Raw genomic sequence first — 25,000 nt, 5'->3', positions numbered from 1 at the left:
CTGACTAGATGTAGCTTACTTCACATACAGGACAAACATGGCTGACGGAAGGCCCTCCCTGATCCTCATATTCCGTTAGAAATAGTAAGTGTGCGTTGGGCTCCCTGCCGGTTGACTTCACGGGGGAAACGTCTTCATCAGGGAGGGTATTATTCAACAACACGGCTTTCTGCATGGGAACGTCCCCCCGTGTGCTACATAGACTCAAAACAAACACACACACATATCCCCCTGTGCTCCATATACTCTGTCCCTGTGTCCCAAAATGGCACCCTATTCCCTATGTAGTGCACTACTTTTAACCAGAGCTCTATGGGTCACGGTCATAAGTAGTGCACTATTTAAAGAAGAGGGTTCCATTTGGAACGCGGACTCACTGCCTGCCTGCCTCTCTGATAGACTACATTGCTTCTTATAAACTGTCCATGGTCCATAAATCGTGTCGAGACGAGCCCAGCACTGCACAGTGCGTCTCCTCTGGGAGAGATAGCTTTAGGAGCCCCTCTTTGTCTCCCCTGGCTAAGATTTGCTTAGTAAATCGCGCGGTGCGATCCCTGGGTATGGGAGGGAGAAGACGGCCAGGGAGGGGGGGGGGGGGGGGGGGGGGGGGCAGAGGAGAAATAATAAAGTGTTTTTAGGCCCCTCTATGGTGATGCCTTTGCAGCACACAAATCCTCTAGTCGTGGGGCCTGGGAGAGGGTGAGAGAGAGAGGGAGAGGGAGAGAGGGAGAGAGAGGGAGAGAGAGGGTGAGAGAGAGAGAGAGAGAGAGAGAGAGGGAGAGAGAGGGAGAGAGAGAGAGGGAGAGAGAGGGAGAGAGAGGGAGAGAGAGGGAGAGAGTGAGAGAGAGAGAGAGAGAGAGAGAGGGAGAGAGAGGGAGAGAGAGAGAGGGAGAGAGAGGGAGAGAGAGAGTGAGAGAGAGAGAGGGTGAGAGAGGGAGAGAGAGAGAGAGAGAGAGGGAGAGAGAGGGAGAGAGAGAGAGGGAGAGAGAGGGAGAGAGAGGGAGAGAGAGGGAGAGAGAGGGTGAGAGAGAGAGAGAGAGAGGGTGAGAGAGGGAGAGAGAGAGAGGAGAGAGAGAGGGAGAGAGAGAGAGAGAGAGAGAGAGAGAGAGAGAGAGAGAGGAGAGAGAGAGAGAGAGAGAGAGAGGGAGAGAGAAAGAGAGAGAGAGAGAGAGAGAGAGAGAGAGAGAGAGAGAGAGAGAGAGAGAGAGAGAGAGACAGAGAGAGAGAGAGAGAGGGAGAGACAGAGAGAGAGAGAGATTGTTACAACACTGTACAGAGACATCTTTATTCTTTTGGAACTTCTGTATGTGTAATGTTACTGTTAATTATTATTGTTTATTTCACATTTGTTTATTATCTATTTCACTTGCTTTGGCAATGTTAACATATGTTTCCCATGACAATAAAGCCCCTTGAATTGAATTGAATTGAGAGAGAGTGAGAGAGAGACAGAGAGACAGAGACTGTGATTAATCACAACACAGTGAGGAAGAGACCAAACTGTTGGAGTCATTATTTGATGGATCATTCTCTGAATATGTAAAACACAGGATTTGACAGACATGAACTGGAGGAGTAGTTGAGTCTTGCTGTGAACTACATTTATTTCATCAAATGACTGAAAAACTGGCTTTACAAACGATGGTGAGCCAGAGTGTAGACAGTAAATACATCAAGCAGTCAGACAGTCTCCCTGAAATGGTTCTGATTGGACAAAAACTGCATCCATCCTTGACATGATTCTGGGGTTCTGTAGAACAAGCTAAGCAGGCAAATAACTAACAATAGCTAAGGAGGAATCTGTCAGAAAAGACGCCCTATTTGCATACCATATATAGTGTCATACTTTTGACCAGAACCCTATCAGCCATGGTCAAAAGTAATGTACAATATAGTGATTAGGGTGCCATTTCAGACGCAGCTGGTGTCTTGCTGTGTGATAAACACGCAGGGCGTGAAGGTGGAAACGCATCCTCGCGGCGCCGCAGATTGACAAGGTGAGAGCGCTTCTCGCTGACATTTTCTTAACCCATCACTGACGTGCGACTGATGAATTATGCTGCTGTACAGGGTGAGATGCGTGCGTGAGTGTTAGTAGTGGTTTTTATCCATTATTGCAGAGAAGCAACAATTATTGTTTTTAAACACAACACATTAACAAACAGTTACTCCATTTTCGTTTGAGACATTGATTTTAAAAAAGTATTTTTAGGTTTAAATGTCAAGACTCGAAGACATAGATACGTATCTTTAGGCCAGACAAAATATTCTCTTTTTGGAGACTTGACAAATATGCAGCAATGGACGTGCTTGCTTAGATATTAGATCAATCTGTCCACGCGCACTGAAGCCGAGGCATCAGAAGAATGTGTGAAGCATGTGAATCCGTATTAACCCCTGATAAAGATGGGAAGACACATATTGACCTCTCTAACTCGCTATTTTACGCTAATCTAGCCCATTATACGTCAAGTGGCGCCTTTGGTGGCACATTTAAGCATGGACCGACAGTTGTAATGACCACGTTATGTGATGGTATGTTAAGCAATACACAACGATATTACACATTTTGGATTCCCATACAGCTTGAAAATAGACACATGAGTGTAGGACTAATTCTCAATGAATCATGGTGCTCAGATTACTGTATTCAATTAAACAAGACGTTCCCCTTAACAACACTATTTTACATCCAATGACAAAACTGCAGATGTAAAAGTCAGGAATGAGACATATTTTGGGCACGTTAATTAATAAATAAACGACTAGAAGACGTGTCTTCAGGCCTGAGTTCTACCACTATTGTACCAGGGCTGGAATTCATCTCTGTCCTGTCTCCATTTGCGTCCTGCGCTGATTACTTACGCGGGACAGTTCTGCTCCTAGGATGTAGTCTGTACAACCTGCTACAACCTTCAGTAAAAAGGTGAAACAAAGTTGAGCTGCTGTAACTTTCAAGCCTGCGGAGGGATACAGTTTAATGAAAGGCATAACTGTACCGGCGCAGTTATCCATTAGCTAATAAGTAGTGAAGGAAGGCGTCAGTAAATCAAGCACTGCGTTTAAAGCCTTGACAGAGAGTATATGTTTTCCAGCTGGGTGAGACCGAATCAAATTCACACAAACAACTTTGAAGGTCTCAAATTCCCCTCAATCTGAGTGAGAGCTTATGTTTTGCTATTAGATATACGGAATTAACGGTCTGACAATATGATAACAACAATATTAGTAACTATTCATATTTTTAACAATACTACTACTACTAATAATAATAATAATACTATTTTATTTTAATACAGAATAATACTTGGTGAAAGATGTGATTAGAACATGTTTAATAATGCTCATGTTAATATTAATGCGAAAAGCCTACAATGATAATCATCATCATAATAATAATTGTCTAATAATAATCATGAACATAATAATATGGCCTATGATGTAATAAAAGAAAATCACCATGAAAGTGTACTGCAAAACCTTTGAATCCATTATAATAGCTTCATGGCAAGCTCTTTGGGTCAAAAATAAGATGCTCAAAGTCTTTATAGTACGACCTTGAAGATGACTGGTTTAGTTAGACTGATGTGGACAGTTTTTTTATCCATAGCCTAACCCGGTCTCCCATCCACCCCGCTACAAACAATGGTCTCTCTATAATTTTACTGAGTCTTAACGTGAGACTTCTACCGCTCCTAATCTCTTTGCAATCTCATACCTTGGCAGGGAGTCTGAAAGCCAGTGTGTGTGTGTGTGCGTCCGTGCGTGCGTGCGTGCGTGCGTGCGAGCGGCACTGTAGACCACACTGTACTCTCTACGGCAGGCTTGGTTTCCCTTTCTGCGTTCCACATTGCACCCTATTCCCTACATAATCCATTACTTATGACCAGAGCTGCATAGCACACTCTGGTCCAAAGTAGCGCACTATATAGGGAATAAGGTGCCATTTCGGTCTCACTATAGTTGCGTCATAGTTCACTGTCAGATGCTTTGTCCAGGCGCGCGAGGATCAAAGTGGAGAGTGAACATAAGTGCGTATTGTACTGAAGAGAAACGTAATACTTCATAACCCTGAAGAAAAGAAAGAAGAGCTAGAAGATGATGCTGAGTGCGTTTTGGCATTCATGGACGGGGGCCTGTCTGTCTGTCGGTCGGAATTATCCCCGGGAGCAGGTGGGGGTCGACGGGGGCCTCTCGTTAAAGGCAAACACGGTCTTCGTCTATTATTGGATCCGGTCTCACCAGGTGAACGGAGGAGCCGACCTGGCGCGCGCTTCCCTCGCCTGATATCCGAGGAGCTTCTCTCTCTCGTGCCCTTGCTGCCTGGTGTGATATCCGCTACCAAGGTGACCCTGAGAGAGAGAGAGAAAGAGAGAAATAGAGAGCGAAATAGAGAGAAAATATAGAGAGACAGAGAGAGAGAGAGAGAGAGACAGAGAGAGAGAGAGAGAGAGAGAGACAGACAGACAGACAGACAGACAGACAGACAGACAGACAGACAGACAGACAGACAGACAGACAGACAGACAGACAGACAGACAGACAGACAGACAGACAGACAGAAAGAGAGAGACAGAGACAGAGACAGAGAGACAGAGATTCAGGCAGGTGTTGTACCCCAGTTATAGAGGTGTTGTACCCCAGTTTTAGAGGTGTTGTACCCCAGCTATAGAGGTGTTGTACCCCAGTTATAGAGGTGTTGTACCCCAGCTATAGAGGTGTTGTACCCCAGTTATAGAGGTGTTGTACCCCAGTTTTAGAGGTGTTGTACCCCAGTTATAGAGGTGTTCTACCCCAGTTATAGAGGTGTTCTACCCCAGTTATAGAGGTGTTGTACCCCAATTATAGAGGTGTTGTACCCCAGTTATAGAGGTGTTGTACCCCAGTTATAGAGGTGTTGTACCCCAGTTATAGAGGTGTTCTACCCCAGTTATAGAGGTGTTGTACCCCAGTTATAGAGGTGTTGTACCCCAGTTATAGAGGTGTTGTACCCCAGTTATAGAGGTGTTGTACCCCAGTTATAGAGGTGTTCTACCCCAGTTATAGAGGTGTTCTACCCCAGTTATAGAGGTGTTGTACCCCAGTTATAGAGGTGTTGTACCCCAGTTATAGAGGTGTTCTACCCCAGTTATAGAGGTGTTGTACCCCAGTTATAGAGGTGTTTTACCCCAGTTATAGAGGTGTTGTACCCCAGTTATAGAGGTGTTGTACCCCAGTTATAGAGGTGTTGTACCCCAGTTATAGAGGTGTTTTACCCCAGTTATAGAGGTGTTGTACCCCAGTTATAGAGGTGTTGTACCCCAGTTATAGAGGTGTTGTACCCCAGTTATAGAGGTGTTGTACCCCAGTTATAGAGGTCCTACAGTTCTCCAGCAGTAGAAGACTAATCTCTCTCACTCTATGGGCTGAACAGCTACATCACAGACTGCCATTGATCTGATGACACTCAGATACCTCTCCTTACCATTTATTTGGATTGTGGAGGAGACAAACATTACTACCTGAAGCACGTTTGAGGCCTAAACTGGGATGTGAATAAATAGGGAGTCAAGATGATATCAAAGTATTTTAAATAGCCAGCTCATTGTGTGCGCATAATATTATATTTCCAGACAGGTCTCCCATGACACAAGTCAGTTTTCGATGTCCATCCATGTCTGACGAAGTCGGGAGATGACTTGAAACCCAGCCGCTAGGGGAAACAGTGGGCGCTGTTACCTTCAAGCAGGTTTCGGGTTGCCTCTCATTCCAATGGTTGCAACTTCCAATCCAGTGACTGAACATTGTTTGTTTTAACATATTCCTAACCTTAACCATTCAGAGTTAATGTCTAACCTTAACCATTCAGAGTTAATGTCTAACCTTAACCATTCAGAGTTAATGTCTAACCTTAACCATTCAGAGTTAATGTCTAACCTTAACCATTCAGAGTTAATGTCTAACCTTAACCATTCAGAGTTAATGTCTAACCTTAACCATTCAGAGTTAATGTCTAACCTTAACCATTCGGGGTTATTGTCTAACCTTAACCATTTGGAGTTAATGCCTAACCTTTAGCATTCGGGGTTAATGTCTAACCTTAACCATTTGGAGTTAATGCCTAACCTTTAGCATTCGGGGTTAATGTCTAACCTTAACCATTTGGAGTTAATGCCTAACCTTTAGCATTCGGGGTTAATGTCTAACCTTAACCATTTGGAGTTAATGCCTAACCTTTAGCATTCGGGGTTAATGTCTAACCTTAACCCTAAACATTCAGCGTTTATTTTTTTATTTAACCTTTATTGAACTAGGCAAGTCAGTTAATAAGAAAAACATATTGTTTACAATCACGGCCTAAACCTGTCAAACCCGGACGGCGCTGGGCCAATTGTACTCCTAATCACGGTAGGTTGTGATACAGCCTGGAATCAAACCAGGGTGTCTGTAGTGACTTCTCAAGCACTGAGATGCAGTGCCTTAGGCCGCTACGCCACTCGAGAGCCAGATGCCTAAACTTAATTAACCTTAAACACTTCGAAAATTGACATTTATAAATAACTTCGAAATTTGAGTTTGAGAAAAATGGATGAACATCTAATTCTTGCGTGAGACTGAGATCTAGTTGCATATTTTCAACTGGCATTTATGGTTATGGATACAGTCATACAACAATTATCTTCAAAAAATAATATTTTAATTCCTCGATTGCACCAACAGCTTATTTGATCTGTACGGTGTTACTCTCTAAATGCACAAACAAGCACACAACGTTGGCGCCTAGCACGCGCTAGTAAACAGGCGCACGCACGTCTCCAACCTCTCCAGCATATCTACATTCATAACTTTTGACAGGACATTGACATTGACACATAACTTTTGACAGGACACCTTGCGCGCCGGGGAATTGATGTGGGCTCTGGTCATGGACAATATTTACAAAAAATGTAAATCTAGTAACACCGCTGCTCCGTGGTACAACACAAGGGTCATGGTAGATAAGAAAACAAAAACAATCATTCTTGTATTTGCTTATCTATATTAAAGAAAACCGCAGGCTCCAACTATTTAACTGATGAAAAAAAGTAAATAGTATCCTACATTTAGCCTGATCCCAATCCATCATAATTGTTTTCCGTTTTGGCTTCTCAACAAGTTATATTTAAATGAATAATCCATAGACTAAAGGCATTATCTAAATACAACATATATTCAAGAAGAAGATATCAACCATTTTATTTTTTCCAAACATAAAAATTATTCATGCGTTGTATTTGAATGTCTCCAAGATGCTGCTTGATGATAATTTCAGATATGCGGTTTTTGAGGTTTAAATAACTACTTGTAGGTTTGTAAAAATTCAAACATTTCCCATACTTGAAGACATTACAAATCTCGAAAAATGTATTTTTACAAAAAAAACGTGTGAATATTTGTGTGTGTATGTGTGTGTGTTTGGCCAGCGCTCAAGTTATTCATATCACAGCAATTACGTCGGTATTCCTTAGTCTATAGGCCTAGTCATTTGCAGAGTGGCCTATCGCATGTGTTTGATGTGTAGGTCCCTCTGCAATGTGAAACACGATATCATGACTTCATTCTCCCCACTAAATGTCCGCAGCTATCAACCGTTATCTTCTCACATTTTTCCTTAACATTTCTTTTGAAAAGCTTTCAAGCTAAAACAGGCCTATACCTTTATTGCCACTGAAGGAATAGGAACTTAGTTTTCTGATCTTTATCGAAAGTAGAGTTCGTTTTTTTCCCTCTTTAAGTAATTTGTTTGGGGGGGTTTTCTCCTCAAGTTTTCAGTCTCAGCCCATTGGGAGCAGATGTCAGTTCAACATCTAATTTTGTTTTACATTTGGCTGAGTTGTCAACTAACGTGAATTCAAAGTGAAATCAACAAAACGTTTCATCAATTTCATTGGATTTAGGTTACAAGTTGGGTGAAAAAAAATACAAAATGTCCCCTTGTTGAAAACTTTTAGCAAATCCAATGGGTTTTATCACGTTGATTCAACGTCATCACGTTGATTTTTGGGGTTAAAATGAAGTGGAAACAAATTTGATTGAACCAGTGGGGGTGGGGGGGGGGGGTCATTTGACACTGTTCAACCAAAACCGCAGTCTTACAGGAACATTTAAAGCCTATTGTAAATTCGGAAGTCATAGTCTACCATTCTCCACCACATGTTTCCAAAGATCCTGATGATTCCGCACTTTAATTTAGCTTCTACTTTTTTTGTAGCCCTAATCGAACTAATATCTTTACTGCAGTTAATTGCATTATTTTTCCTTCCCTGTCTCTCTTGCGTTCATATTTTTTTTTATCTGCCGTGGCTAAGGGGTTACACAAATGAAACAAGCTCTTCTGCGAAATCTCAGAGGAGGCGGTTTGATTGGGAGACCAAGCAGGCGAAATGGTTGCTGGAGAGCGTTAGTGAAGGCTATGTGAGACATAATGACTGCCTGTTGTATTAAATGGACCAACAGCAATCCGCCATCCCCTGACCTCGCACTGGCTCTGCCTCGGCTCCATTGATCATGCCCCTTATGAGATAATGCAATTACAAACATCAATAAGGAGCTGCGAGGGGAATCATTATGTGTTGACAGTGATAAATGATAGCGCAGAAAATAGCAGGCCTTTTTACTCGAACAATCCACGCGAGGCCCAAGGGGCTTTCAGGGCTGGGCCCAGTCGCCAAGGAAACAGATGACATCCAAAATGGCCCTATAGGCAGAGCTCTGAACAGAACAGAACACAGTCCTTCTCTTCTTCTCTTCCTGTCCTTCTCTCCCCACAGACGTCTCCTCTCTCGCTGTTTCTCTTCCCTTTGTTGCTAGGCTAAACCAGCTGCCACACAAACTTGTAAGGACTAATGGTCAAGTTTGAAATTGGAACGATGGACATAGGAAAATGTCGACTGGAGTTCCATTTGCATTAATTAAGCTAGTGTCTATATTGATTTCATCACTACCCAATATTGTAAGATGTAGGCCCAATACATCACGTTACATACAGTATGTTATGTTTCCTATATAATCATTAATCCATATGGCACACTCAGGAACATCTAATGGATAGCTGAATAGCGCGCATGCCAGGGAATTGGTCAAGGAATGGTGAGCTCTAGCTTAGCAGCGCGCAGGAACGGAAATCTTCTACCATGGACGTGTATTCTTTATGTGTAATCTAGGTATGGTGTTTAACTCACTGTAAAAATAAACATTTAAAAAATATGTCTTTGATTCATCTAATTATTATTAAGTAATTGGTTCCACAGCTTTTTTTTTTGTTTTGTTTACTCAACTTTTCGATCAAAGTGTTACCTGAAATTAACATTTTTAGTTGGCCCAAACTTAGCTCCAGCTCGAGAAAAAAATCTGTCAACTTAAAATGATCTGTTTTCTAAACTTGTCTCATACGTTCATTCAGCTAGAAATGATTTGTTTCACTACAAAAGGCTGTGGAACTAGTTACACACACATGGCGTCTTTTCAACTGACACATTGTAAACACTGAGTAGACAAAACATTAGGAACACCAGCTGTTTCCATGACACAGACTGACCTGGTAAATCCAGATGAAAACGATGATCCCTTATTGATGTCTCTTGTTAAATCCACTTCAATCAGTGTAGATGAAGGGGAGGAGACAAGTTAAATATGGATTTTTAAGCCTTGAAACAATTGAGGAGACATGTATTGTGTATGTGTGCCATTCAGAAGGTGAATGGGCAAGACAAAAGATTGAAGTGCCTTTAAATGGGGTATGGCAGTGCCAGGCGCACCAGTTTGTGTCAAGAATTGCAATGCTGCTGGGTTTTTCACGATCAACAGTTTCCCATGTGTATCAAGAATGGTCCCCCACCCAAAGGACATGCAGTCAATTTGATACAAATGTGAGAAGCACTGGAGTCAACTAGTTCCAAAGCCTTTTTTTTAATGCCCAAATAATCATTTCTAGTTGAATTAACATATTAGACAAGTTGAGCAAACACATCATTTTAAATTGACTGAATTATTGCAGAAGATTTCTCAAGTTGGAACTAAATTAGGGCCAACTAACTATGTTATGTTCAGGCAACACTTTGACCGAAAAGTTGAGTAAACTAAAAAAAAAAAAGTCCATGGAAGCAGTAATAATAATTAGTTGAAACAACTCTAATGTTTTTTACAGTCCTGCTGGTGGTAGTTTTATGAAGTAGGTCTACTGTTATGGAACAATGTTCCAGTCTACCCCCCCCCCCCCCCCCCCCCCCCCCCCCCAAAAAAGGCTCATCTTTTGATGAGGAAGGTTAAAATTCCTTGTCAAGTTTGATATTATTTTATCTCAGTTAAATACATTTAAACAGTTCATATATTATGGCATGCTCATTCATAATAAGGTGTAAAATTCACATAGGCTACATGTTTTACTCTATTATTACAATATAATATACTACCATTATTACACTATAATAAACTACCATTATTACACTATAATAAACTACAATTTTTACACTATAATAACCTACAATTATTACAATATAATAGCCTACTACTATAATTATTATTACATAATACTGTTATTTCACTATTGCATGTACTTGTATTAGAATATTAATTTACAATGTTAAGATTTATGTTCAAAACAAGTTAAAACTGTTTTAAAATAAATCCCAGTCATGTGATGTTGATGCAAACTATCAAAACAGTTAGCAGACCTACCATACAAACAATATAAACTGCTATGTATGTAGAACTATAATTTATTACTAAACAAATCCTTCCACAAAACAATAAGCTAAACTCGAAATAATCAATAGACCATTTTTTTTGAACACAGAAGTGCGCATTTATTCTAGGCCTATTGACTGCGTTGTGACGTATCCCAGCGTGGACGAGGCTTACAAGTAAAACAACTGTACAGGACAACGTTTCCTGTGTAGCTTGTCGAGTCTAACCACACAGAAATATGTCTGGGGCAGGACTGACATGCTCGTTGTGTTGTTGTGGCCGACCCAATGTATGTTGTTACATCCCAAATGTCACCCTATTCCACACATAGTTCAATACTTTTGACCAGGACCCATATCAAAAGTTGTCCACTATATAGGCCGGGGAATAGGGTGCTATTTGTGGCTTGGCCGTTTTGCTGCGGTAGGCAACGGGAGGAAGAGAGGCCTGTGCGGGCAGCACCTCCATGGTTCTGGAACACATCCATTATCATGACAGTTCATTTCGCGGTCAGGCACTGCAGTGGGTTTCTGTTTGCAAACTAGAGAACACTATGTCTTCTTTTCTTGGTCTATTGGAGAGTGTTTCTCTGGCTATTGCAATTCACGAATAGACCCAGAGAAATGGGGTGCATAAGTATTTAATATTAATGTGTTGTACTTTAACTAGTCATTGTGAAATTAAGAATAAATTAGACAAGGAATGTATTCTCACATTGACGTCCACAGATAAACAGATGGTTGAATTTTTGCTGTATTTTTTTTTTGAAGGCTATATTTTAAACAACAAAGTATGACATTGACATTATAATTGCGCGACACAGGGAGCGTTCAGGCAACATTGATGGAAAACTGCTTTTATTTATAACCAAAATTAAGTCAAATATTAATATTCGTTTTCATTGTCTTCTTGAGTCTATTTTTCTCTTGGGCTTACATGCAATATTTATATTAATCATTAGGCCTAAATAATCATCAAAACACTCTTGGTCGTTCAGTTGACGTATATGGGTAAAAAGGCAATACTGTAAATGGTGAGACCTCCCCTCGTACCTCTTTCGCGCATATGACGTATCTCGTTTAAAAAAAAGTCCCCTGACGGAGTTACAGTTACCCAGATCCCCTAAAGATGGCAGTCAAACATGCGATTTATCTGGCGCTGTGCGGGGCTGACTGTCTCCACAGCTCCCAACGGCCAAGGGCTCAGGAATTCAAATCTCAGAGGCTTCGCCTTCCGAGTCTCGATCTATGGAAGGAGAAGCTTCGCAATTAAAACGTCGCCTGGGTTTTATTAAGAGACGGATTCTAAGGTGTAAATAACATTCCGTTTGGAAAAGGCAGTAAAAATACAATAGTTGCAGAAAAATGGGAGTTCGGGGAGGGAGAAGGAAAAGGGAAGGCATATTGATTTATATGTTCATATTGTTCCACCCACAACAGATACTCCCTTGTACGGCGACGTGTTCCTTTCTCTTCTACCCGAAATGTAGCCTATCAATTAAATTAATATAAAACTCGTCTTGTATCCATCCATTCAACTTTTTGTGTATCTAGGAAACCCAAGAGTCTTGATAGCACTGTGTTTCATTCTTACCAGAGATAGTCTTTTGACTGGGTGCAACAAGCCATGAGTTGGAACTAATCTTCCTATTTAGACATTTTTATCTAAATTAATTTGAATGCTAAACGAGGAATAATTCTAAGTATTTTTTTTTTATCTAGCCACTCTTCTTTCGGCCTGCTATCATCTCCCTTCGCTATGAAAGAAAATTCCAACGTAATACACGCATGTGTTGCGCATTACGCCTAACCATTATACAGAGTGAAAGTACCTCAGTTGTTGACTCTTCAGCTCTAGTACTCTTAGTCTATAGGAGTTGGTTGACTTCCATCCACTTTATCAATAGGCATCAATCTCATTATACAATTACATTGTTTTGGATAATGACGTACACTCCATTTTTCCTCGCCCCCCCCCCCCCCCTCCCCTACTTATCCATGCATCCTAACTTCCGTCCGTTTGAGCATTATTCTATGACAGTCAAACCTACAACCGGAAAAGGAAAGCGGAAGTTGTGCATGTAATGCTCATTATCTGTGAAAAGGCTAAAAGTTCCTTATACAATTGAATATAATGGTCTACAAAGGAATCTTACTGTTATGGTTTTTCCATGTTTTTTTTTGTTGTTGCATAAAATGTATTTATTTACAATGTTTACTTACATACACTCTCCAGGATGAAACCATAACAAATAAAAATACAAGAACATTGACTTGACATAATACAATGAATGACGGATGCATTGATCAAATACACACACACACACATGCGCACACGCACACGCACACACAGGGTTTGTACATTCCCTCCCATCAAAGTGAATGTATGCAATACCTCCAATAAACTTCCCCGTGCCCCCTAGATGCTGATCTTGGGTCAGTTTAGCATTTTACACACTAATGGTTAAGGTTAGGATTGGGGAATGGGAAGCTGATCCTAGGGGAAACTTGACCCCAGAGCTACAGACATGGTGGGGTGGGGGGAGAATGCATCGGACAATGCAGACTCCAGCCTCGTGACATAAATACAATTGAGTACATGAATGTAATTCTGGAACAGGCTCAGAACTCCTCAATCATACCGAGATGTCCAATGCTTTATACATTCTGTCTGTCTGTCTGTCTGTCTGTCTGTCTGTCTGTCTGTCTGTCTGTCTGTCTGTCTGTCTGTCTGTCTGTCTGTCTGTCTGTCTGTCTGTCTGTCTGCCTGCCTGCCTGCCTGCCTGCCTGCCTGCCTGCCTGCCTGTCTGTCTGTCTGTCTGTCTGTCTGTCTGTCTGTCTGTCTGTCTGTCTGTCTGTCTGTCTGTCTGTCTGTCTGTCTGTCTGTCTGCCTGCCTGTCTGTCTGTCTGTCTGTCTGTCTGTCTGTCTGTCTGTCTGTCTGTCTGCCTGTCTGTCTGTCACAAGCTGTGAGCCACTCTTTCACCTCTAGCCTGGTCCCAGATCTGTTTGTTCATGACAATGGGTGACAGGGAGTTGGTATGATAGCACAAATAGACTGACACTCACTTCACCCATCCAAAAGAAAGGCCTGGAAGAAGATTAGTTGATCGAATTATTGGTTTATTCACATATATTTTTTTATTTTTAAACTCATGGTGATTTTAATAGGGAGGAGGTCAGAGGTCAGAAGTCATAGAGACAGCACACACATAGTGTGGAAAGAAACAAAAAAAAAACAAGAAGTTCACATCCTTTTTTTTTCCCAAAAAAACGATTAGAAACAACATATTATGCAGAACAATACCATAGCATTTACAATACTTCAATTCCCAGTTCTCCTTGAGAGTCCAGCGTAATTGTACAACAGTATACAGAATCTCCCCTCTCTCCTCTTCCCTCCCCTTTAGGAGTTGATATAGTTTGCCTTTCAATCTCTGTCTGTCTTTCTTTCCCCTCATTCTCATCTCTTCTGGAATCCTATTTGTAAGGGCACCTCTGTGTTATACAGACATTGGCTTCTCCTTGGTCCAAATCCATCCCCAGTCGAGACTTGGAGGAGGTACAGTTCTCTGAACGAAGTCTCTTTTTATTTTTTTCTAGGAGTCCATAGTACGTAGCAGGTGCCTCTTTAGTTGTCTTCAGTCTCGGGTAAGAGAAAACACCCAATGTCTCTCAATCGCTTTTTTTCAAAGAGGAATCCCTTAGAGTCTACTGGGCGAGGCAGTCCAGGGTTCAGGATGAAGGGGGGTAGGGGTCTGCTGGGATGGGTGATGGGCATCTAGGGACTGGAGGCTGGCAGGGGGGCATAGGCAGGGTGGCTGGGCCCATGGTGGTGAGGATGTCCTCCCCTGTGCATCATCATCACTGGGTGGGACAGAGCAGGGTGGGGGGGGGTGATGTCCAGGAATGTGGTGCCTGGGAGGCCCAAAGGGAGGGCCATGTGCAGCTGAGCAGGCTCCTGGTTACGGGAGGGAGTCCTGGTTTTGAAGTGGCGGGTCCTGGTTTTGATGTGAGGGTGCCCAGCAGGCCGCAGTGCCGTCGTCTGACAGGTAATTCCCTGGCATGCCCTGCAGTCCTGGGGGGGGAAGGAAAAACAAAATGGTGGATCAGTGAGGAGTTTCACACGGAGAAATTGGATTAACAAGAGGTCTTCTACCTGGAACCAAAAAAGGGTTCTTCAAAGTGTTCTCCTCTTGGGAAAAGCAGAATAACCCTTTTAGGTTCTGGATAGCACTTCTTTTTTTTTTGAGCCTGTATGGCGGTCCAGAGAACCAACATGTGTGGAGTTTCACACAGAGACATTGGGTTGCTGTACCATTAAGGAGGCCCAAGAGAGACTAATATGGTGGAGCAGAGATCCAAAATGGCGGATCAGTTTAACGTCTCACATAAAATAGGAAACAGTGAAAGTACATACACACATTCATTGTTTCTAAGCAGGTGTGGAAGTTCATATAATTAATGTTCAGTAAAAGGTTCAAATGACTCTGAAAACTATCATCTATGCTCCCATGTCCTATTGGTAGCAATTAGTGCTTTTTGAGGCCGGTTCAGTTCCGGGTCCCATAAAATTATCACGGTTTTTGATTTCGGTTTACATTTTTTTGGTAAATATTTAAATGCATTATGAAATAATGACATTAAAATGATTGTAGAGCTTTTTAATGGAAATTCCAAAGTAAAAAACGGTGAACATTCAATTGCCAAATTGAATAGAAAAATAGGAAATTACTATCAAATATTAATATATTTCAGTTGAGTATATTACATTTTTTAATTCCATAAAGTCATCATCTCATCTCAGGCAGTAACAGTGTCAGCCAGGCCATCTAACATTATGTTCTCCCCATACTGTACTGTCGTCATCCTGTTTAGCTAGGCTAACCTGCCTAAATATACTGCAGAGCTGTCTGTAGTCATCCTGTTTAGCTAGGCTAACCTGTCTAAATATACTGCAGAGCTGTCTGTAGTCATCCTGTTTAGCTAGGCTAACCTGTCTAAATATACTGCAGAGCTGTCTGTAGTCATCCTGTTTAGCTAGGCTAACCTGTCTAAATATACTGCAGAGCTGTCTGTAGTCATCCTGTTTAGCTAGGCTAGCCTGCCTAAATATACTGCAGAGCTGTCTGTAGTCATCCTGTTTAGCTAGGCTAACCTGCCTAAATATACTGCAGAGCTGTCTGTAGTCATCCTGTTTAGCTAGGCTAACCTGTCTAAATATACTGCAGAGCTGTCTGTAGTCATCCTGTTTAGCTAGGCTAGCCTGCCTAAATATACTGCAGAGCTGTCTGTAGTCATCCTGTTTAGCTAGGCTAACCTGCCTAAATATACTGCAGAGCTGTCTGTAGTCATCCTGTTTAGCTAGGCTAACCTGTCTAAATATACTGCAGAGCTGTCTGTAGTCATCCTGTTTAGCTAGGCTAACCTGCCTAAATATACTGTAGAGCTGTCTGTAGTCATCCTGTTTAGCTAGGCTAACCTGTCTAAATATACTGCAGAGCTGTCTGTAGTCATCCTGTTTAGCTAGGCTAGCCTGCCTAAATATACTGCAGAGCTGTCTGTAGTCATCCTGTTTAGCTAGGCTAACCTGTCTAAATATACTGCAGAGCTGTCTGTAGTCATCCTGTTTAGCTAGGCTAACCTGTCTAAATATACTGCAGAGCTGTCTGTAGTCATCCTGTTTAGCTAGGCTAACCTGCCTAAGTATCATTTTAAATCATTTTACTAGCTCTTCAAAGTAGATAAGACATACTTTCACGAACTGTCTCTGTCCCTCTCTCTCTCATCTTTGTTTTGTTTACATTTGTCTCTCATGTGTTCTGTGTGTAACTACCCTTTAGCATAAACGTGTTTCCAATCACTGTCCGAGCCAGAAAGAACAGGCGCAAGGGATTATGGTCATTGCAGTTAATTTCCATGTTTCTGGGCTGAACAAGGTTGAATACTTGCTTAATGAAAACTATAACTCCCTTCAGACCAGCGTCCCCATGTAGTTCTCGATTCGTTTTCTCTCTCGAGAAACGGTGAGTTGGATTCACACACACACAAAAAAAAAAACGGAACCAAATGGAATTCAACTAATGGAACTGAAGTCGGTCAAATTAGTTGTTTAATAACCCTCTCAAAAATAAAAAATGAGCTCCCATGTCCTGTTGGTTGCTGATCCCACTGAATGAGAGGACGTCACTCTCTGAGAATGGCTGCATCACTACAGGCAGGGTTCTTAGATTCTACTATCCTCATGTGACCCAAATGGCACCCTGTTCCCTATATAGTGCACTATACTTTTATTAGAGCTGGTTAAAAGTAGTGCACTACATAGGGAATATGGTGCAATTTGGAACGTATACTATATGCACTATCGGCCTGGGACTTGGGCATGTCGTAATCCAGGACACCTAGCCTGCCCTTCAATGAGGTCAAGGGAGGGGGGAGTGAGTGTGTGTGTGTGTGTGTGTGTGTGTGTGTGAGATACAGTCAACGGATTTAGTGTGTGAGCTAATCCAGTACTTTCCGTAATTACACAGTAGCAACAGTGTGAGAGTACACACACACACACACACACACACACACACACACACACACACACACACACACACACACACACACACACACACACACACACACACACACACACACACACACACACACCTACTTTAGCTGATACACAGGATCAGTGTTGATGTTCATATCACCATCTGCCAATAAAGCTTTCTTACATTTGTATGAAAGTGTCAAACCCAGCCTCTGAAGGACCATCATTGAGGGGAAACTAACCAAGTCAAACCCAGCCTCTGAATGACCATCATTGAGGGGAAACTAACCAAGTCAATCCCAGCCTCTGAATGACCATCATTGAGGGAAAACTAACCAAGTCAAACCCAGCCTCTGAATGACCATCATTGAGGGGAAACTAACCAAGTCAATCCCAGCCTCTGAAGGACCATCATTGAGGGGAAACTAACCAAGTCAATACCAGCCTCTGAATGACCATCATTGAGGGGAAACTAACCAATGCTGATGCTCCAGATACTCAACTAGTCTAAAGAAGGCCAGTTTTATTGCTTCTTTAATCAGAACAACAGTTTTCAGCCGTGCTAACATAATTGCAAAATAGTTTTCTAATGATCAATTAGCCTTTTAAAATGATAACCTTGGATTAGCTAACACAACGTGTCATTGGAACACAGGAGAGATGGTTGCTGATAATGGGCCTCTGTACGCCTATGTAGATATTCCATTAAAAATCAGTCGTTTCCAGCTACAATAGTAATTTACAACATCAACACTGTATTTCTGTATTTCTGTATTTCTGATCAATTTGATCTTATTTTATTTTAAAGGCATTTCCAAGTGACCCCAAACTTTTGAACGGTAGAGTGTGTGTCTGCTGTCTAATTGAATCCAACCTCAACAATCACACAATGTCACACATTGATGAATTAGCTTTAAAGTAACATTTAAAACTCCTATTATTACGAGTCAGTCTATCCATCATGTCTGCAAATATCCCGAGGGGAAAACAATCAATCACAGATCTGGAGAGCACAGTAAAAACCCTACGCCAGGCCAGGCTAGTAGAGCCCTGAGTCAGTGATGAATGAGGTAAAAGAATCCGCCATGCACCTTTTCACTTCTCCATTCTATGCCTGCACCTCTCTCTCTCTCTCTCCAGGAACAATGTCCAGGAGCCTTTGAGAATAGCCTGAGTCTCTCTGGGTGAAAGTGCCACAGTGGAAACCCAACCATTGTGCTAAGATTAAAGAGGACACGCACATACACACTACACACACACACACACACTACACACATGCACACACACACTACACACATGCACATACACACACACACACACGCGCGCACTCACCACACACACACACACACACACACACACACACACACACACACACACACACACACACACACACACACACACACACACCTCGTTCCAGGGCCGACATCTGAGACTGCATGACTCTGTCCAGCGTGTGCCTAACACACAAAGAACTGAGAGGGCCACTAACCTGGACACAAAGAACTGAGACCACACTTCTAACCCTAATGCCTAACCCTAACCTTAACCACACTGCTAACCATAATGCCTAACCCTAACCTTAACCACACTGCTAACCATAATGCCTAACCCTAACCTTAACCACACTGCTAACCATAATGCCTAACCCTAAGCACACTGCTAAGCATAATGCCTAACCCTAACCTTAACCACACTGCTAACCATAATGCCTAACCCTAACCTTAACCACACTGCTAACCATAATGCCTAATCCTAACCTTAACCACACTGCTAACCATAATGCCTAACCCTAACCACACTGCTAACCCTAATCCTAACCTTAACCACACTGCTAACCATAATGCCTAACCCTAACCTTAACCACACTGCTAACCCTAATGCCTAACCCTAACCACACTGCTAACCCTAATGCGTAACACTAACCTTAACCACACTGCTAACCCTAATCCTAATCTTAACCACACTGCTAACCCTAATGCCTAATCCTAACCTTAACCACATGTCTAACCCAAACCTTAAACTTTTTGGTCTTCATGAATTTTGACAATATAGCCAATTTTGACTTTGCAGCTGGCCTGTCTAAGGGGAAATGGCTCAGTTCTGCCTCCAGGACAAGACTTGTGCCAATAAAGGTCAACCTGCAGAGACAGCAGGGAAACGGACTGGGCCTCGGAACAAAAGAGGAGAGGACCAACCAACCGGGCGCTCGCTTATTATATATCACTTCCTCATCCCTCCATCTCTCACCTGGTCGTTCCATTACAAAGGAACGGTAGGGGGAGTCATCTTTCACCTGGTCGTTTCATTACAAAGGAACGGTAGGGGGAGTCATCTCTCACCTGGTCGTTTCATTACAAAGGAGTGACTCGAGGAACGGTAGGGGGAGTCATCTCTCACCTGGTCGTATCATTACAAAGGAACGGTAGGGGGAGTCATCTTCCACCTGGTCGTTTTATTACAAAGGAACGGTAGGGGGAGTCATCTCTCACCTGGTCGTTTTATTACAAAGGAGTGACTCGAGGAACGGTAGGGGGAGTCATCTCTCACCTGGTCGTTTCATTACAAAGGAACGGTAGGGGGAGTCATCTCTCACCTGGTCGTTTCATTACAAAGGAACGGTAGGGGGAGTCATCTCTCACCTGGTCGTTTCATTACAAAGGAGTGACTCGAGGAACGGTAGGGGGAGTCATCTCTCACCTGGTCGTATCATTACAAAGGAACGGTAGGGGGAGTCATCTTTCACCTGGTCGTTTTATTACAAAGGAACGGTAGGGGGAGTCATCTCTCACCTGGTCGTTTTATTACAAAGGAGTGACTCGAGGAACGGTAGGGGGAGTCATCTCTCACCTGGTCGTTTCATTACAAAGGAACGGTAGGGGGAGTCATCTCTCACCTGGTCGTTTCATTACAAAGGAACAGTAGGGGGAGTCATCTCTCACCTGGTCGTTTCATTACAAAGGAACGGTAGGGGGAGTCATCTCTCACCTGGTCGTTTCATTACAAAGGAGTGACTCGAGGAACGGTAGGGGGAGTCATCTTTCACCTGGTCGTTTCATTACAAAGGAACAGTAGGGGGAGTCATCTCTCACCTGGTCGTTTCATTACAAAGGAGTGACTCGAGGAACGGTAGGGGGAGTCATCTCTCACCTGGTCGTATCATTACAAAGGAACGGTAGGGGGAGTCATCTTTCACCTGGTCGTTTTATTACAAAGGAACGGTAGGGGGAGTCATCTCTCACCTGGTCGTTTTATTACAAAGGAGTGACTCGAGGAACGGTAGGGGGAGTCATCTCTCACCTGGTCGTTTCATTACAAAGGAACGGTAGGGGGAGTCATCTCTCACCTGGTCGTTTCATTACAAAGGAACAGTAGGGGGAGTCATCTCTCACCTGGTCGTTTCATTACAAAGGAACGGTAGGGGGAGTCATCTCTCACCTGGTCGTTTCATTACAAAGGAGTGACTCGAGGAACGGTAGGGGGAGTCATCTTTCACCTGGTCGTTTCATTACAAAGGAACAGTAGGGGGAGTCATCTCTCACCTGGTCGTTTCATTACAAAGGAGTGACTCGAGGAACGGTAGGGGGAGTCATCTTTCACCTGGTCGTTTCATTACAAAGGAGTGACTCGAGGAACGGTAGGGGGAGTCATCTCTCACCTGGTCATTTCATTACAAAGGAACAGTAGGGGGAGTCATCTCTCACCTGGTCGTATCATTACAAAGGAACGGTAGGGGGAGTCATCTCTCACCTGGTCGTTTCATTACAAAGGAACGGTAGGGGGAGTCATCTCTCACCTGGTCGTATCATTACAAAGGAACGGTAGGGGGAGTCATCTCTCACCTGGTCGTATCATTACAAAGGAACGGTAGGGAGAGTCATCTCTCATCTGGTCGTTTCATTACAAAGGAACGGTAGGGGGAGTCATCTCTCACCTGGTCGTTTCATTACAAAGGAACGGTAGGGGGAGTCATCTCTCACCTGGTCGTATCATTACAAAGGAACGGTAGGGGGAGTCATCTCTCACCTGGTCGTTCCATTACAAAGGAACGGTAGGGGGAGTCATCTCTCACCTGGTCGTTTCATTACAAAGGAAGAGTAGGGAGAGTCATCTCTCACCTGGTCATGTCATTACAAAGGAACAGTAGGGGAGTCATCTCTCACCTGGTCGTTTCATTACAAAGGAGTGACTCGAGGAACAGTAGGGGGAGTCATCTTTCACCTGGTCGTTTCATTACAAAGGAACAGTAGGGGAGTCATCTCTCACCTGGTCGTTTCATTACAAAGGAACAGTAGGGGAGTCATCTCTCACCTGGTCGTTTCATTACAAAGGAGTGACTCGAGGAACGGTAGGGGGAGTCATCTCTCACCTGGTCGTTTCATTACAAAGGAACGGTAGGGGGAGTCATCTTTTAAATGTTTACTTTGTCCTTTTCTTTCATTAGCCCATTTGTTAGATAATTACGGTATTTTAAAGGACAAAACCATAATCACAGAATGTTTGAAAGGGCAGTACACATCTTCACATCACTAATAGGTTTTACACATCTACACATCACTAACTAAGGGGCCAGCGGGGTCAAATCAACAGGGGACATTCACTCAGACAGTGCTGAGGATCCCCCCCCCCCCCCCCCCCCCCCATAGGAAATAGTTGATCTGGCCGTTCGTTAAAAGCTAAAGTTCAGCCACCAGTAAAAGGGGAAAAGAGGGGATCTTGACCCCTGTACGGAAGGTTGACAAACTCCTTGCTTAATGATTGGAGGTTTGAATCCCTGGACAAAAGGTCTCCAGCCGAGCCTGCCCTGGCAGCACGGTGGTTACGGAACACAGGGGTCACCCAAGCATTCCACTTCCAAAACATTCTGCAAGCCAAGGGGAAGAACAGGAGGGGAGGGGTGTTCCAAATTCCATACGACCCATCATTAATTATAGTTCCCTCTTTACCCCTGTTATAACTATTGTCCTGGAAATGACACAACGAAAATCAGTTTGGACCACCCTTGGTTAACTTCATGGAGGGAAAGGGGGAAGGAAAGGTGGAGGGGAAAGGAGGAGGGGAAAGGGGAGGGGAAATGGGAAGGGAAAGGGGAGGGGAGGGGAAAGGGGAGGGGAAATGGGAGGGGAAAGGGGAGGGGAAATGAGGAGGGGAAAGGAGGATAAAGGGGGAGGATAAAGGGGGAGGGGAAAGGGGAGGGGAAAGGGGAGGGGAAAGGGGAGGGGAAATGATGAGGGGAAAGGAGGATAAAGGGGGAGGGGAAATGGGAGGGGAAAGGGGGAAGGAAAGGTGGAGGGGAAAGGAGGAGGGGAATAGAGGAGGGGAAAGGGGAGGGGAAAGGGGAGGGGAAAGGGGAGGGGAAAGGGGAGGGGAAATGATGAGGGGAAAGGAGGATAAAGGGGGAGGGGAAATGGGAGGGGAAAGGGGGAAGGAAAGGTGGAGGGGAAAGGAGGAGGGGAATAGAGGAGGGGAAAGGGGAGGGGAAAGGGGAGGGGAAATGAGGAGGGGAAAGGAGGATAAAGGGGGAGGATAAAGGGGAGGGGAAATGAGGAGGGGAAAGGAGGAGGGAAAAGGGAGGGGAAATGAGGAGGGGAAAGGAGGATAAAGGGGGAGGATAAAGGGGGAGGTCAAAGGGGAGGGGAAATGATGAGGGGAAAGGAGGATAAAGGGGGAGGATAAAGGGGGAGGGGAAAGGGAGGGGAAAGGGGGAGAGGAAAGGGGAGGGGAAAGGGGAGGGGAAAGGGGTAAGAAACTAGCCCAAGGCTCATAAAACAGTCATTCTCCTGCTATGAAAGGCCGGGGCCATCTTCTGCTTGAGTTGCTAGGTGTTATCTAAGAAGACAGGTGTATTGTCTGACACAGCTAGAAGCTCTGTAATCGTCATGGGGACAAGGCACAACGTTCTCACTAAGTAGAGGACTAATTGGCTTAAGTTTTAAGTAACGTTGCCACGTTAGGATGGCACACCTTTCTTCAATCTCAGGCAAATAACTAGTCCTATAGCCTTAAGGAATATTCACTCTCCCTCTCCCAACATAGCTAATGAACCCCTCGGTCTCTTAATCAAATAAGATAACGCTTTTTTCTCCACGTGATAACCTATTAATTTAATTGGTCATAAAAGAATATAACACATCACTTACATTTAATTGACCTAGAAAGGAAAGTAACAATATTTAAATTAGACAAGCTACCTTGGAGGATTGTACAGTTGTGTCCCAAATGGCACCTTGTTCCCGACATAGTGCACTACCTTTAACCAGAGCCCTATGGGCCCTATGTCCCTACTCATAAGTAGTGCACACTATATAAGGAATAGGGTGCCATTTGGGACATATTCCCTATGATGAAGTCATAAAGCGGTGTCTCTCGGCTGTGCAGACTACATATTTCTGTCACCCTCCTCTTCCTCTCTTCCTGTCACCCTTCTCTCCCTCCTCTCCTCCTTCTCGCCCTCCTCTCCTCCTTCTCTCCCTCCTCTCCTCTTCTCCTCCTCCTTTCCCCCCTCCCATCATCTCCTCCTTCTCCCCTCCTCTCCTCCTTCTCCACTCTCCTCCTCCTTCTCCACTCTCCTCCTCACCCTCCTCTCCTCCTTCTCCCCTCCTCCTCTCCTCCTTCTCCCCCTCCTCTGCTCCTTCTCCTCCTCCTCACCCTCCTCTCCTCCTTCTCCCCTCCTCTCCTCCTCACCCTCCTCTGTTCCTTCTCCTCCTCCTCTCCCTCTCCTCTCCTCCTTCTCCCCCTCCTCTGCTCCTTCTCCCCCTCCTCTGCTCCTTCTCCCCCTCCTCTCCTCCTTCTCCCCCTCCTCTCCTCCTTCTCCCCCTCCTCTCCTCCAATTCTCCCTCCCTCCTTCTCTCCATCTACTCCTCTCTCTCTTTGCTCAGCCCGTCTCATGGAAGGTTCCTCTGGTGGCCCAATTATGGCGTGTGTGTGTGTGTGTGTGTATGCTCAAATTGAGGCTGTTTACAGCAATGTCTTCTGGGAAAGCTAGCAGCTGGTGGAAAAAGAGTCCGCATGGACCGTAGCAAGCCACCCCTCATGTTTACAAACACACACGCAAACACACACACTATTTACCCCTGTAACATACTGTACCATCCAAACCAACCCTTTACCCCTGTAACATATTGTACCAACCAAACCAACCCTTTACCCTGTAACATACAGATACTGTACCAGCCAAACCAACCCTTTACCCTGTAAAATACTGTACCAGCCAAACCAACCCTTTACCCTGTAACATAAAGATACTGTACCAGCCAAACCAACCCTTTACCCTGTAAACATAAAGATACTGTACCAGCCAAACCAATCCTTTACCCTGTAACATAAAGATACTGTACCAACCAAACCAACCCTTTACCCTGTAACATACTGTACCAGCCAAACCAACCCTTTAACCTGTAACATAAAGATACTGTACCAACCAAACCAACCCTTTACCCTGTAACATAAAGATACTGTACCAACCAAACCAACCCTTTACCCTGTAACATACTGTACCAGCCAAACCAAACCTTTAACCTGTAACATACAGATACTGTACAAGCCAAACCAACCCTTTACCCTGTAACATACAGATACTGTACCAGCCAAACCAACCCTTTACCCTGTAACATACTGTACCAACCAAACCAACCCTTTACCCTGTAACATACTGTACCAACCAAACCAACCCTTTACCCTGTAACATACAGATACTGTACCAGCCAAACCAACCCTTTACCCTGTAACATACAGATACTGTACCAGCCAAACCAACCCTTTACC

The 25,000-nt window shown here is 43.7% G+C and overlaps 1 protein-coding gene and 1 long non-coding RNA gene across 2 annotated transcripts in view; both read right to left on the bottom strand.

The window, feature by feature from the left end:
- Nucleotides 1–1,584: 1,584 nt before the first annotated feature.
- Nucleotides 1,585–12,674, bottom strand: LOC149972638 (uncharacterized). Its single transcript, XR_016491174.1, has 2 exons — nucleotides 12,536–12,674; nucleotides 1,585–4,352 (listed from the first exon to the last, which is right to left on the bottom strand). It is a non-coding gene; the product is annotated as an uncharacterized LOC149972638 (long non-coding RNA).
- A 203-nt stretch (nucleotides 12,675–12,877) lies between these two features.
- The window catches only part of LOC149972636 (homeobox protein unc-62-like), a 109,061-nt gene continuing 96,938 nt past the window's right edge, over nucleotides 12,878–25,000 (bottom strand). The window contains exon 5 of the mRNA XM_090217714.1: nucleotides 12,878–14,779. The gene's annotated coding sequence lies outside the window, so the exon portion shown is untranslated. The remainder of the gene's footprint in view (nucleotides 14,780–25,000) is intronic.

Source organism: Oncorhynchus mykiss, chromosome 23 (genome assembly GCF_057628025.1).
Source record: "Oncorhynchus mykiss isolate SJ-2025 chromosome 23, ASM5762802v1, whole genome shotgun sequence".
Taxonomy (NCBI): domain Eukaryota; kingdom Metazoa; phylum Chordata; class Actinopteri; order Salmoniformes; family Salmonidae; genus Oncorhynchus; species Oncorhynchus mykiss.
Note: the sequence above shows the minus strand (reverse complement) of the source record. Positions and strands in the feature narration are given on the sequence as shown.